The sequence below is a fragment of the Tenebrio molitor genome, chromosome 4, assembly GCF_963966145.1.
Source record: "Tenebrio molitor chromosome 4, icTenMoli1.1, whole genome shotgun sequence".
NCBI lineage: Eukaryota > Metazoa > Arthropoda > Insecta > Coleoptera > Tenebrionidae > Tenebrio > Tenebrio molitor.
In genome coordinates, this window is record NC_091049.1 from 11,063,819 (window position 1) to 11,079,861 (window position 16,043).

Consider the following 16,043-nt stretch of genomic DNA (forward strand, 5'->3'; position numbering starts at 1 on the left):
GAACACCATTTTTTCTAAATATAGAATACAGAATAATGTGTTAAGTTACAACGTATAACGGGCAAAAAGAACCGGGCAATTGGAACCGCCTCCTTTTGCCTGGTTTTTCTTGCCCGATAAACATAGAAAGTAACTAATTTTATTTCACAGGAAAGAAATTATTCCTATGGCAACACTGTTTCAGGTTAGGAAGAGCGCGAAACCCTCTTTTACCAAAAAAAGTTCGGAAATGACATTTTTTTTCGTTTAGAAATGATTTCGGTTTGTCCGAGCTACAATCATCGATTCAGCACCTACATACTCTTTGTTTTGGGCGTAAATCACGAAAAAAGTAACTTACCTTAACGTTTCTCACATCAAACACTGCAGAGTGTCTGTCACTAACGGAAATACATAAGAACAAAGCAGCGGCAAATTTAAAGTAAAAAATAATAGACTGATTCTTTTTGCCCACATGGTTCTTCTTGCCCGAGTCTCCTCTAGTTGTCAGGGATACATTTTTTTTCTCTCAGGCGTTGGTCAATACGCCTAATAATATTCACACTGGGATGCCTTCCGTTATAAAAACTCCACGACCTGCTGTATAATAATAACCGGCCTGTTCATTACATTAAAAAAGCTTTGCGAAAATGTTTCCGAGAAAGAGCCAATTTTCGCCGATGAGGGCGCCACAGTACGGGCGCTTCTAAAGAATAAAAATGCGGAAAAATATGTTTAGACATGATTCTGGAGTTAAGATTGAGCACAGTAAGTTCATATTTTCTTTCTAAAACAATACTGAATACAATCGTATTTTTGTATTTTTGATTTTAAATTCGAATGTCATTTGAACGAGAAAAACTCTCGGTGACAAAAACTTAAGATGAATAATATTCCCAAAAAGCGCCCTTACACTAGCGCTTTGCGGGGATCACTCAAATTACACTTTTGAACAGGCCGGTATGTAATTTTTGCTAACGTAAATTTGGTTTTAAGTATTTGTCAGTTAATGGTCTACTTGACAGTACCTGTCAAATTTTTTTCTACCAATTTACACCAACTTTTATAACGCCTCATTTCAGCGAAATAGATAACGGTAGAATAGTCTCCCACGTAGAAAATGGTAGGACAATTATTATGAATGTAGTCGCAGAATTTCGTTTTATTAAAAAAGAAACATGAAGCGAAGTCACTGTTCGTGTTATTTATAAAAAAAACATAGTGGAACTATGTAACTCGGAAGAAAGAAAGGAAAGAAAGAAACAAGAAAGAGAGGAAATTTCCTAGTGCGACTATGTAGCGATGTTTCTATGACGCGTCGGAAACGTTCGGGTCAGGAAAGAAGTGTCATACTATCGTGACAATTTGAGCTGAAAACGTTCGGTTTCGTGGATATTTTTAGAGGAATATTATTTTATTCATGGTGACTTTTCGCCTGACGCGCCTGTCAAACGCAATTTCGAATTTCGTGGTTTGTTTTAAGGTTGAATACGATATAAATATGAATCCGATTTGATTTTTAAAATTGTTCTGATATGAAGAGTGTCTAAAAAACATTATATTACACATACACAGGCTACTTTTATGACTTTATTTAAAATAAAATGCAAATTTCCAATAACATTGTTAAATCGATGGAAGCTTCCGGTGGGAATTTAAGAAAAAATCACATTAATAATAACAAAGCATATCAATTACAGAAAATGTACAATATACCTAATGTATAGGTATGTACAGGGTTATTCTAAATTATTGTAGTCGAAGTAGGCGTGAAAATTGAATGTAAAATTTATGGTTGCCGCTCCACATAAAAAAACATCAAAATTATGTGAGTAAGTGAGTACACACGGGAGTTAAAGTGAGTGCAAAACAACTCAATATTATACAGAATTGGTTGTAAAACAACTCAATATTTCTGGATTCGGTCGTTAATTTAACAAAAATAATTAAAATTCTCATCACCGCACTTTTCACCTAAAAAATGAGTGACAGCGACAAAATTGACAATTCACATGAAAGCGGCAAAAATTTAATAACATGGGCATGGCCTACTTCGACTACAATCATTTAGAATAACCTGTATTATATTATACATACTTATATTTTTTATTGTACCTACGTATTCAACAGAGTAAACATAATTACATAAAATATACAAAACATATTAGGTATATTAATTTATCACTGTTAAAATTGCAAATCAAATATTTTTCAAGATTTTCTGTAGTGCAGTTTTACCGGAAATCGGCAAATACAAACGTAGAGCCGCATCCATAAATTGCATCATGCATAACTCCATGTTTCATTGTTGCATTAGGTAGTCCGCGTCCGGTAGTCAGTTTAGTGACACGAACCGCACTATACACGTAGTGTGCACACGACAAAGAACGACAACTTGGAAAGGTGTTGGAAGGACTAGTGAGGGTCTTTCTATTTTTCTACGCCCGAACTCTGCATCGGCTCGTCCGGTGATGCACGATTCTAGTTACATGGTAGCGTCGTGGAGAATAGACAGGAAAGATAGGAAATTTCTTTCTATCCGAGTTACATAGTTCCACTACAGGTTTCGCTGGATTTCACTGAGTGACAAATCACAGTTCGTCATAATATATGGTTCGTCCGCCATAAATGCGCTTTTTCGACACCTCGTGCGCTGCGATCGAGTTCGTTTCCCCCACTATGTACTTTACACCCTGCGAAATACACCCATAGAAATATTTTACAAAACTGCGGGTCGTTTGTAGCGTACGCGTACATAACCTTTTTCAATGTTGTTGTCCCGGCTCAATGTTATGCACGTGTTTGCGGTTTAAATAATACATTCAGGTGCAGGGAATGAGATATCGTACTAAAATTAATCGTGTTTGAAGGCATCCATTAATGACTAAGAATTAATATGGTTTGTTCGGTGCTTTGGAATTCCGGTGCGAATTGCAAATAACCTCCAAGAGTGCAGACTGCAGCTAGATTGCCATGATCTTAGGTGAGTACTAATCCTTTCTCAAGTAGATAGTAGGTACCGTGAGATCATTTAAATTTATAATTGAAGGAGACAGTTGCGGCACAGATTACTCATATAAGCAGATAGTGCACTTGACCAGCAATGCATTGATTGTAGCGGTCCAAGATTCTTGCCGCGGTAGCTTTCGTTTGGTTCGCGCGAATTTAAAATGTGAACCGATCGACGCGGAATTCTAAAATTGTAAATAAAGCAAATAAAACCAATATATGAGTTCTAATCAATTCTATTGATGTTATGTCCATAAAAATGATACAGAAAATAAAACCAGAATAAAATATTAACATAATATATTTTTCAGAAAGAAAAAATAATAAAAAAAAGGAATACAGTTCAAACAAATCAATTATTCTAAATAAAACAGTCAAAATTGAAACGGGCTAACCCATACAGACTTAATTGTGGCATGAAATAAGTTTAAATTTTGTTGTAGTGAATTTAAGCCACAGTTTTATTTATACCAATTAATTGTAAGTTATTATTAGGCTTTGGTTCTAAAGATATTATGTTATAGTCAATTATAACTATTCTATTAAGTATACGAGTATATTTCTATATTTTCTGGGTTAGGCCGTTTTATCTTTTACACTACCTCAAATAAATGCTTCACAAAGTCACCAATGCGATACATTCAATAACTTTCAGTTTTTAAGTGTTGGGCAATTTATGTTGCGGTTGTAATATTTTAATGCATAATAAATTCTCATGTGGACATACAGTTTTAGAGAATAATTTTAACGGAAAATTCTTCTTTATCGTATTTATTTACAAAACCAACGAAACAGGTTTTTAAATTCGTGCGAACCAAAACAGAGACTTGCGCACTGAAACTGGAAACAATTCGAGGTCCGAGTGCACTATCTGTTTATATGAGTAATCTGTGGTTGCGGTTTTGGCACAGTGGCGGCACTGGCGCCAAAGTGCATTGTTGATCCAGGCGGCCGTGTTCAGCCCGTAAAACACCTTCCCCCGAAACGTAGCATTTGCTACTTGGGGTAGCATTGAAATAATTACAGGCAGTTGACGTACTTAGGTGCATAATTTGTTATATACGGGGTGATCAAGAAGGACTGTTTAAGTTGGTGACACTGGATCGCATTTTTAAATCGTATAACAGGAGTAACTTCCGGTTGTTGGTGGCTTGTCGTTGTTAATGCTGTACCTATATCAGATATTTGTCGAATAAACCAACAAAACATATCCAGTTGCAGTGTTATAAATAACCGAATTAAAAAAATTTTCTTAATTGTACTGCCAACTTAAACAGTCCTTCTTGATCACCCGGTATAACACAAAAGTAGGTAAGTGTAACGCGTTGGCGTCAAAAATCAGCTGACTTTAAATCTCAATAGGAAAAACTAGGTAAAGTCCATTCAAAAATCAAAAAACCACCAACGTCGCATTTTCCTCGATAATAATAACTTAAATTAGCAGTGGTATGGCTGCCACTAAAAACCGCGCATTTAAGAAGCATTGTCTGTAGTTTAAAATCATCATCAACAAAATGAATAGTAACCCCCATAAAACTTTCATTGTTGCCAGAAGTGCAACAGTATGTGGTTAAAGACACTGTTTGAAGTTCTTTTACGTATTCTTTGCATTTAAACAAGCATTCTTCATAAAAGCTTGTAACAAAAGTTCTCGAAATAACTTGCCTACTTGGAATATCGTAGGAGGGATTAAAAGCTTTCGTGTATTAGCGCAACCTTTCGTCCTCAACAAGGCGAAATGGCTGAAAATCTTTATAAAACAGCATTAGGTAATAGCGCCTCATCAATTTTCTTTTTTGAAACCATGGTTATTTTTTTTTTTTGGAACAAAGAAAGAAAATTTTGTCTGAATTTTGGATGTCGTTTTCAAACTGTCATTAGCATTCCTACGTCCGGAAGTAGAGGCACCTTAGTCCAAATCAATCTGAAAAAAAAAAAGTTTATGTTCGATTGTATTATAATTCATGATTTATGAATTTTATGATATCGTTTGCCGTCCATAATGTTAGTAAAACGGACGCTTGTTAATTTTTGATATTACTTCAAAATAAACGACAAAATCAGGAAAGAATAGGATTATTAGAAAACTTTGCAGTAAAGATTCATTGGCTTTTGCTGCAATTTCACTTTTTTTGCTCATTATTACATCTAGAAGTAAAGACGATTTCAGCACGTATTTCAAACACAAATACTGTTAGTTTTCAAATAAATAGTAATAAACAACTTTGTAACCGCAGCAACAAAAACAGAACACTTCGGAATTATCCTAATTTTTTAGAATATATTTTTATATAGTTTTATCTGCTTGTATGAAATAAAAGTGAGTACCTACCTGTAATGGTTGGGTGGTTACTTTAGCGGGTAGCGATGCGGGTACAAGTTTTTTACCAGAAGTACCTTCTTCATCTTCATTTCTTATTTGTACCTTTTCGTGGAATAATTGCACTGTAGGATGTTTTCTTAACAAATGTTTTTTTAAATTTGACACTGTGGTCTTACAAGACATTAATGTTTTGCACAAATTGCATTTTGCAATTTGTTTCTTTCCATCTGAGATAGAAAAAAAATTCCACACTACCCTTGTGCGTCCCATCATGGCAGCAAAAAAAAATTGTTGCAAAATTTAATTTATGTAATTTTCACGAAAGAATAACGAAAACGAAAGAAGACGAACGTCGAGCGCGCCTTTGTTGTTTGGTTTAACAGTCATTTATTAACAATTATTAGATACATTTCAAGACTTAACAATATTTACAACTAAGAAATTTTTGTAATACAGTCAAACTTCGATAACTCGAACTGTCATCTGCCACTAAAAATAGTTCGAGATATCAAGAATTCGAGTTATCGAACTGACATAAAAAAAAATATTTATATTTTATTTATATAGAAATATTTTCTCTTAAACGACCCGCAAGTTCTAAAACCTTTTCCTTAATTAATGCTCCCGATACAAGTATGTTTTGACTTCTTGTAGCTTTGAACCAGTCAACAACGGCTCTATCCACGTTTTCAAATGTTCCTTTTTTCAGTCTTTTACAATTTTGGCTAACAGTACCCTCTTTGATTGCCTTAATAACTCTTTCTTTGTTCTTTAAAATCGTTGAAACCGTATGTTTGACCCGGTGAGGTCGAATGTTTTTGAATAAAGACTTGTTAATAATAATAACAATTTATTAACGTTTTACCAGCTCACTCCGTTCGAAGTGTGCTGGCTGAGGTACAGATCTCGAATGTTGGTAAAAGGTGGACAGGCTTAAACTAAATTTACAATTGCAAGGGGGGAGGTAACGGCCCTTTCAGGTAGAATTTCTAGGATTATACACCGTACTCTTTGGTACACCGTACCTTATTGCAATGTCCTTTTTCTTAAAACCACTGTCCACGTCTTTAATTAAATTGAATTTGTCCTGAATTGACAATGTTTTTATTACTCGCTTAGGAGGCATATCTTGCTGAATTGAAACACTAACCACACTAAACCAAGATTATTCAAATAATCTGTATGTATGTACAGGGTCTCTATAAATGATTGTCTGGTCAAGCCAGCCTTGAAAAAAAAATTTACTGTTCCGCTTTTTTGAAACCGATGCCAAATTCTAGTTCGTTTTCACCACCGCCGTCTTGATGATTGACATATTTCACTATACATCTGCCTGGGCGAAGCTTTAGTGCCTGTGATCTCCACGGCGCCACTTTAGGGGGGAATGTCACTAAAAAATCATAACCTCATAAACAAATGTTATGAATTCAGTGAAGTTGTCAAAATGCAGTGTCAAAGACTCAAAGAGTGTCGCAGTTTAAAAGTAGCTTTAATAACAACAATTTTATTGATGCTAGTTCTGTGTGGTGTTTCTGGTTTTTAGCATTTTGCTGTTAGTGTTTATGAACTGGCTTTTTTATCATATTAGAACCGATATTGCGGTAAATGCAGCAACAACAAATTCCTATTTCTAGATTAATATTAAAATTATAATTTCATTCTTGGATTTGCAGTACCTACATTATTTCCTAAGCGGGTCATTTCAGATAAAGATGGGCCCACAACAAAACAATTACCTATATTTGCTTAATTAATCCGTGCCATTCTTGGTGGAAATGAGTGGAAGGGATATTTTACGTTTTGTACAGTTTTGAATATAATATCATTTTGGGCAAATTATTATTCTATGAATTTGCACTCGCCACTGACCGAGATATTTGCAAAAAACGCGGCGCCGAAACTTTGTCCCTCCCGCACAACCGAACCAGTGCGCAACATTTTGCTTTTGCTATTTAGAATATCCAGACTGTAATTACAATTAAAGTAATGTACCTATCATTTATTACTGGACAACTATGCATGACTGCATGCATCATGCAGATACATGTGTGTGGACTGCATGTCAAAATTGTCACGATGCACATGACGATGTGATAGCATGACAGTTAGTTGCTAACAGCAACCCCCGAAATCAACCCTGAACGTCAGAATCATGAGAACATAGGATTTTTCGGTCTACGCCCAGGCCGCTATAGACACTCTGACTATCTAGCAGGTCGTGGTTTTCACGGTCACTTCTGACATTAGTGAACGACGTTTCGTTTGCGCTTGTCAATCGAGTTTTGGTTCCTTATATTCGTTTTATCGCAGTTAATCACAGTTAATATACATCAAAAATCTGTATTTTTCAAAAAAAATTGCAAGTACGTCCGCTTTTAGAGGTAAATACACTGGCAAAATTTGTGAGGTTATGCTTTAATGTTTTTTGTTTTATTTTAGCTTTATTTTCTTTACAATGGTTTATTCTGTTGAACAGAACACGTTCATTGTTGTTTTTTACTTTCGAAATGGAAGGTTTAGTAATGGGGAATTATCTGTTTGTAAAAATGAATTCCAGCAAAATATCTGAACAACATTCAAGATGATTGTTAACTCACATTAAGCGAATTGTGAACAGATTTTTAACAATAAGAACAATTAGCAAGGGTAAATCATTAGGACGACCACCAGTATCTGATGAAATACTCGAGGATTTGAAAGAAATGGTGGAAAAGACTCTACAGATATCCATAGCCTGTTTATCTCAACAATCTGGTGTACCACGAAGCACTTGTCGCAAAATCATTAAAATAGGCTACAACTGCATCTTTATAAAATTCGTGTTGTACAAGAGCTCCAACCTGCAGATTATCAAAGTTGTGTTTAATAATGTAATCAGTTTGAAAATCACCTCAGTTTCATAATTTGGAGTGCTGAAAATCCACACCAATTTGTAGAGACTCCTTTACATGTTTTGAAAATTGGTGTGTGGAACTGTGGATAGCAGTGTTGCTGTACCCTTAACTAAGAAATGCTGCAAAATATTTTTGAAAATAAATGAAAAATTGTCAAGTGTTTAGAAGTTAATGGGGGACATTTTCAATCTATTTTATAAAAAAATACCTATTTGTTATCATTATTTAGTGTTGTAAATTATGTTGTTGAATACATTTGATTTTATTGAAAAACCAGTAAGACTTATTTGAAAAACACTGTTATTTATATTGGAAGAAAAAATGGGAGTCAATACCATATTCGACAATTCAGTCTAGGTCGTATTTACCACTAGCATAAAACAAGAAATGTGAAAGCACTAAAGCAGACAAAAAGGCAGTATCAAGTATTGTATTGTGGTATACGGGGACAAGGTGTTCTCAATATTTATCTGTTTGGATTTGTTCTCATACCAATTCCTGTACAGTGTGTGGCGGTACGATGGGGGCAATAATTATTCCCCTGTTGGTGTTGATATTAAATAATAAATACATTAATGTTAGCAAGAGTAAAGCACAGTTGAAACTTGTCTCTGGTTAAAAGCCAACAACCTAACCTGAAAATGTGACATTCATTATTTACCGAACAAAGCGGCACATTCAAAATTTGACAAGTTTCCATGGCTGGCTGGACCCGACAATCATTTATAGAGACCCTGTATTAGCACAGTTTTACTTGATATACACTTTTGACTTTTACTGATGTAAAATCAAATGCAAACTGCTCGTTCTTTGATACCTTTGTTTTGTCTTGGTGGCGCGAACCTAAACTGTAAAAAATTCTGCGAAATAAGACACAAATTTCCAGGAAAAGTTCGACTTATCGAGTAAGAAGTACGTCTTATGCTGTCGAGTTATCGAGAAATTCGAGTAATCAAAGTTCGAGTTATCGAGTTAAAATTACGTATAAAATACTGTCTTTCCGCTATTGCCAACAAATTTGTTCGAGTTATCGAAACATTCGAATTACCGAAGGTTCGAGTTATGGAAGTTCGACTGTAATATTAAGGACATTAATATTCGAAAAGCGCCACTCTTCTTGCCTCTTCAGAGCTGGAAGCGTGGTTCCTACATTTGCGTTACAGCGGAGGAAAACCGCAGAAAACTAGGGGGAAAACCCGTCAGAACCGCATTTGTTGTTGTTTCAACTCCAGCTTTACGTCTCGATTCTCGAAAATCAACCTTTGCTCATGCAGATTGCAGCCGGAATAGAGCCAGCGTTTAAATTTGATACGGCAAAGTTTGGGGATCTGGTATAGGTATTTGGAATAGGTTTGGGTTTGGAACAGTTACAGGTCATACTAGGTACAAGAAAAAGCTATTCCGTAACAGCTTTATTCAAAATTCAATACAAAATATATATGAACAGTTGTATCCAAGCCGGGCAGGCACGTAACTAAGGGGGGGCCTGGGGTGGCACAGGCCCCCCCAAAAATAATTGTGCCCCCCCGGGTGCCCCTGCAAATTTTAGGTCCAATCCAATACATTATTGTCAGATAATTTCTCTTAATTATGTAGGTAGATACATATATTGTTTCTTGAGAAATCGAAACAAAAAATTATCTCACAGGAAGTAGCTTAGACATGCAGTGTTTACAATAATGTTAAATACCCATACCCAAACATTGCATTTGTGACAGTTCAAATTACATAGATTGGAGTTCCAAATAGCATAAGTTGTGCTGAGATGGCAGTTCTCAGGAAAGCGATATTAATTCAGTGCCGAGTGTGGGTACTTGAAACCAAATAAGATGGTATTTTTTACATTAGGTACTTCGGATTTCTTTTATTTTTCTTAATCTCAAATTCAGTCCACATTCTCCACATTCAGCATTTAGTCAGTCTTTGCAATTCGGCGTTCCGGGATCGTTGGTAACTGAAAATGTCGGAAAAAAAACGAAGCATCGCGGACTATTTTGTTCCGTCTAAAAAATCCAAAGAAGACACTAGTGAAGTGCCAAGTACAAGTAGTGGTGTGACTCATGTGACAGTAAATACAAGTGCCGGGGTAGTTGAAAGTGATACTGTGAGTGACGAGGATTATGACGATACAGATGATTCTACTACGGAAGATGATATTGAATTACACGATGAATCAGATTCTGAAATACCTCAATTTGTGGAATGGATGTCAGAAAGATCACAATCAGGAAGTTCTTCTCAGCAAAGAAGTGTAATAATAACACCTGCAAAACCTGGACCCGGAGACTTATCGCAATTTGTACTGGATGGCCCCAAACAGCCAGGCCGCCAATTTTATCCAAAAACCAGGTTTGCCAATAAATTGCGACAATTTAATAAAAATTGGTATAATTTATTTCCGTGGGTAGAATACAGTATAACTGCCGATGCCGTTTTTTGTTTTGCATGCAGACATTTTTCTACTCACGTTGAGGTTGATAAAACAATTTTTATAAATGTTGGTTTCAAAAATTGGAAAAAAGCAATGGACCAAAACGCCGGTCTAAAATTACATAATGTAAGCCATGAACATAAAAATTCTATGATTAAATGGGCCTCATTTAAAGAAATAAAAATTCGAGATACTAATGTCCAGTCTGTTGCTGCTCAAGTAAATGAGGCACATTTAAATTTGGTAAAAGAAAATAGAGCTTACCTTGGTATTATTCTGGATATATTAATTTATACAGCGTTACAATGCATACCACAAAGAGGAGACAAGGAGGGAATAGAAAGTAGCAACAGAGGAAATTTTTTGGAACTTTTGACGTTATTCGGAAAATATAACGAAATTGTGAAGAAAAAATTTCTGGCCGACGAAGCTGCTAAAAATGCGAGATACACAAGCCCGCTAATACAAAATCAATTACTATTTGTTATATCTAAAATGCTTTTAGATCAAATTGGGGACGATATTAGAAAAGTTTCATGTTTTGCTGTAATTTGTGATGAAACAAAAGACATAAGCAAAACTGAACAGTTATCTGTCGCAATTAGATATTATTTAGAAGGGGCAATTCACGAAAGATTCATTGGTTTTCGACCAGCCCGGGAATTAAATGCACAGTCTCTTCTTGAATATATCAAAGAGTTGCTAGCAAGGTGTTCAATAGATATCAACAAATGTGTGGCACAAACGTATGATGGTGCCAATGTTATGAGTGGAAGAGTGAATGGAGTCCAAAAACTACTACGAGATGAAGTGGAAAATGCATTATACATACACTGCTATAACCATAGATTAAATTTGGTGGTGGTGGACATTTGCAAAAATTTGCCGAGTGGCAACTCATTTTTTGGCTTGGTAGAAAATTTGTACGTCTTTATTTCGGGTTCGGCAGTGCATTCTAAATTTGTGCAAATTCAAAAAGACCTTAATCCAAACAAAAAGGTGATTGAACTGAAACGGATTTGTCATGTTAGGTGGACAGCGCAAGTTTTTGCTTGCATATCATTAAAATCAGTATTGGGAGAACTTTTAGTGTTACTTAATAAAATTATTTTGAATCGGGATGATCGTGCCTCTGAAGCAATTGGACTTTTACATCAAATGGATTTTAATTTCGTTTTTAACTTGTGTTTGTATTCAAAAATTTTAACAATATTCAAAAAAGTTAGCGACTTTCTCCAAAAAGTCACTTTTAATTTAACAGAGGCAAATATACTGATTGAATCAATCGTTAGCTCATTCAGCGATATGAGAACCGATTCAAATTCAATGGTATTCCTTGAACTATTTTCTGAGGCTAAAAAAATATGTAGTGACAATAATATAAACATACGACCTATTACAAGAGAAAAGAAAATACCAAAAAAATTTGCTTCCTATTTTATTACCGAAGAAATTAAAAGTCTAGAATCTTCAACTGAAAAAAATAAGGATCATTTTAAAGTGGAAATATTTTATCCAGTCGTGGACTTAATTTTAAGTGAATTGGACAGACGTTTCAAAAAAAATTCATCAGTAATTTGTGCTATGGATGTTTTGCATCCACAAAATGCGAATTTTCTTAATTTTGAACATTTGAAACCAATGGCTGAACATTATGGATGTAACATGGATATTTTACAATGCGAACTGAAGATACTTCCTACAACTATTAAAAAATATGAAGAAACAATTAAAACGAAAGTGGCTAATATTATGGACTTCATAGATATTTTAACTAAGTACGATTTAGTGTTCCCGGAAACTTTAAAACTTGCTGTGATCGTTGTTACAATACCAGTGTCTAGCGCAGCTTGTGAACGAACATTTTCCCCATTAAAACGTATAAAGACTTACTTAAGAAACCGAATGACGGATGAAAGGCTGGGTCACCTAGCAATTATTAATATTGAACGTGCGGCTGTCAAACGCTTAGAAACAACAAAAATAGTGGATGAATTTGACGCTTGTCATGAAAATCGTCGAATAATCCTTCATTGACTACTTTTATGGTAAGTAAATAGGTACTACATATATAATTAATATTTGTATCGTATTGAAGTGTATGATGCGCACTCGACTAAAATTAGGTTAAAAATATGTTATGTTAAAAAAGCAGGGCTAAACCTCAAAAAATTAAAACTTAAACCGAACATTTTTTTCTTTTACAAGAGTCGTTTCACCTATCCGGGTGCACACTGTATATACTGTCGCGAGCAAAAAAAACTCCATTGTAAAACGGTCGTAAATATCATAACCTATCATCATTGTTGTTGTTGTTTGACACTAGTTATCATTTTTTTCTCATTTTTTTGACACTTTGTTGACATGGTCATAATCAGGCAGGGAATTTTTTAATTTGTGACACTCTAAGCAAATTTTGAAATGACAATGACGACCAGAATTTTTTGCTCGCGACAGTACATACATACTTGACCAGACACAGATATAGTATGATTCACAATTTACTATATAGGAACTCCAAAAATGCTCATATTGTATTGTTGCGGCCAAAAAAAATGAGCAGCAATTTTTTCTATTGTAATAAAAAACTCTTTTTCAAATTGACATCATCCGTCAGTGTTATCTTGTGCCAGAAGTATGGGTTTCTTGTTTTGTTACCCGAGAAACTTTCATTTTAATAGCCTGAATTACCAAAACTTATAAAGATGACATAAAATGTCAATTTAGTGGTCGCTTTTGTTTGGCCGCAACAGTAATTAGTTCTTGCGGGCCCCTGTTAAATATTTGGTGCCCTTAGAGTGCCCCACCTAAGGAAAAAGTCTAGCTACGTCACTGAAGCCGGGTGTTCGATAAAACTGTTAACTCCGAAGTTAACTCGCAGTTTCATATTTAGTACTGAATTTTGAAGCGTCACTTTGACAAACAAACTCAAGATGTCAACGGTGTTACCAATCTCCCAGCAAACACAGTCACGTGGAATTCACGTCGACTTTTAGTTATTTTTATCAACTTTTTAGAGTGTTTGCGGAACGTTATTTTTCGTTATACTTATACCTGATTTTATGTTATAAATATAACGTAATTAATAATTTTCAAAAGTATTTGCGGAAAATTTTCATAACCACAAATATTAAAATAATGCCCTTATAATTTTGACATTCATTTAGAAAACTGTCACCAAAATTTTTGAGTTTCGGCTGCGGAGCACATCTTCGAATTTTTCTGAGTATTTCGAAGTTTTCAATGATATTATTTAGCTATCACAATGGACACAATGGACAAGTTAATATTTGTCAGATTCTGACATCTATCTTTATTAGGCGTAAAAACCAACAAAATATAACGTTAAACTATTTGATTGGCTACGTTATTTTTTAAAATAGTGTAAGGAATCGGATATTACGATAAGCTTATATGTACGTGAATCTTATGATTATAAGCATAAGGGAACGTTTTATAAGCAAAAAATTGCCTACCGCGAACAGGCTAATAACGTCAAAAATCACGTTAACGTTACGTAAAAATGACGGCAAAAAGTCACAGATCAAAGACGTCATAATGCGACGTGAGAATGACGTCTTTAGATAACGTTTCAAAAACGTCATTATTCTGTGTATTATTGACGTACTTTGTGACTATTGCTCTCAGAAAATTTAATAGTTATTTATTGTATAAGCGTTTTAGATAGCATTTTATTCACACAAGAATGTTAAAACGCGAGAGCTTGCTCGAGCGTTTAATTTTCTTAAGTGAATAAAATGCATTTAAAACACGCATGCAACACAACGTTTTATCCACAATCACACCCATTTAGAATCAGAATCGCCGAAATTTTATCTGATGTCATCCAAAATTAATTTGACATTTCACTCTGACAGCGGCTGTCACCTCAAAAATCTTTGAAATTTCGCATGGCGTGTTTTATGACTTATAAAACACTAAAGTTTTATGGACCACATTAAAGGTTTGCCAAGCAATTGAGTCATATTAATGCATATTAAAGAAATCCCCTAGCAACGGACGAATATCAGCGAGTATTCTGCTCTAGTGCAATATCCGCGAATATTGCTCTCTCGGTAGCTTTCCATCTGCTTATTTCACATAGTGATCGACATTTTCTATTAAATTCTATAGGTATAAAGGGTTTCCAAGATTCTAAACCGCAGAAATTTGTTTAATTTTTGGGGATCCTAACCTGACTACATTCAGTAGCGTTCTCATCACACCAAGGCAAAGGCAATGCATGTAATCTATAGGGAAGTTTGTAACTAGACCAATAGGAAGTTCTGTTAAGGGTGAAATTGTAAGATGGTGATCTTCATCTAATTGGCGTAAAAATGATTCATCAGACCTCCTAGGCTCAGAAATCGAATTTAAAATTACTCTTCCCAGAACATAACGGTCAGTAATCGTGCATTTTTCACATGAGGAATAGCCTGCATGAGATTTAACGCACTTAAGAAAAGAACGTGCTGGTGCATCACATATTATGCTGTGTATTTTTATCATATAATGTTTTTTTTCATACTCAAACCCATGCTCTAGCAGTTCTTTTAGTTCTTTAACAAAATCTGCTAAGTAAGCAGACAAAGGACTTGGGTTAGAGGTACCACAAAACATAGTAACAACAATAGGGGAACTATTTACATTTTTAATTTGGCCCAAAATGGGCCAAAGTTGAGTTGAGGAACTACGATACAACGGAATCCCATCTACGTTAAAAGAAATCTGTAGTTTATCTAAAGTAACAGGAGGTAATGTTTTTAAACATTGCTTCTAACTTTCCAATGGACCAAAAAATATATCAATTCGCCTGTTTCCAGTTTCTGAGTGGTAGCAGATTTTGGTGTTTTTAAAAGAGTTCGACAGTCCAGGGGAAGTTCGGGATGATATGGGGATAAAATGTGCAGTAATTCGGTAACTCTTGTGTGGTTTACATTAACTGAATTTTGTAACTCTTGAATTAATGATGGTTTTGAACCAATTTCGACATTATTTGATTCCTCTCCATCAGAACTGCTTTGCCCTAAAGGATAATTTTCAGCTAAATCTTGAGACTCATTTAAATTTATTGATTGATTGTTGAATTTCAGTGACTATATTTGTATCAATGTTACTAGTAGTAGCAGTTTCCAATGAGTAATGATGTGATAAATTAATGTTGTGATGAGAGCATGATGGTGTTGCCGATGTTACCTTATTTTCTGTTTCATTATTCAAAATTGCAGATTTTTGTTGTGCTATTCTGAGGTACAATTGCCTCCGTCCCAAACACACCTTACTCTGTTTCTTGTACATTGTGTCGCTTCTGTTCGAGTTTTAGTCGGTGAGGTGAATATTTCAACCAGACTTTAATGGTGTCCTCAATCTCATTTACAGTGGACCCATCGGAAGCCCCTCTTTGTAC

At 34.9% G+C, this 16,043-nt stretch overlaps 1 long non-coding RNA gene across 1 annotated transcript; it reads left to right on the forward strand.

Annotated features, from left to right (window-relative positions):
* Positions 1–7,290: 7,290 nt before the first annotated feature.
* Positions 7,291–8,797, forward strand: LOC138128830 (uncharacterized). Its single transcript, XR_011158930.1, has 2 exons — positions 7,291–7,692; positions 7,751–8,797. It is a non-coding gene; the product is annotated as an uncharacterized lncRNA (long non-coding RNA).
* Positions 8,798–16,043: the final 7,246 nt, after the last annotated feature.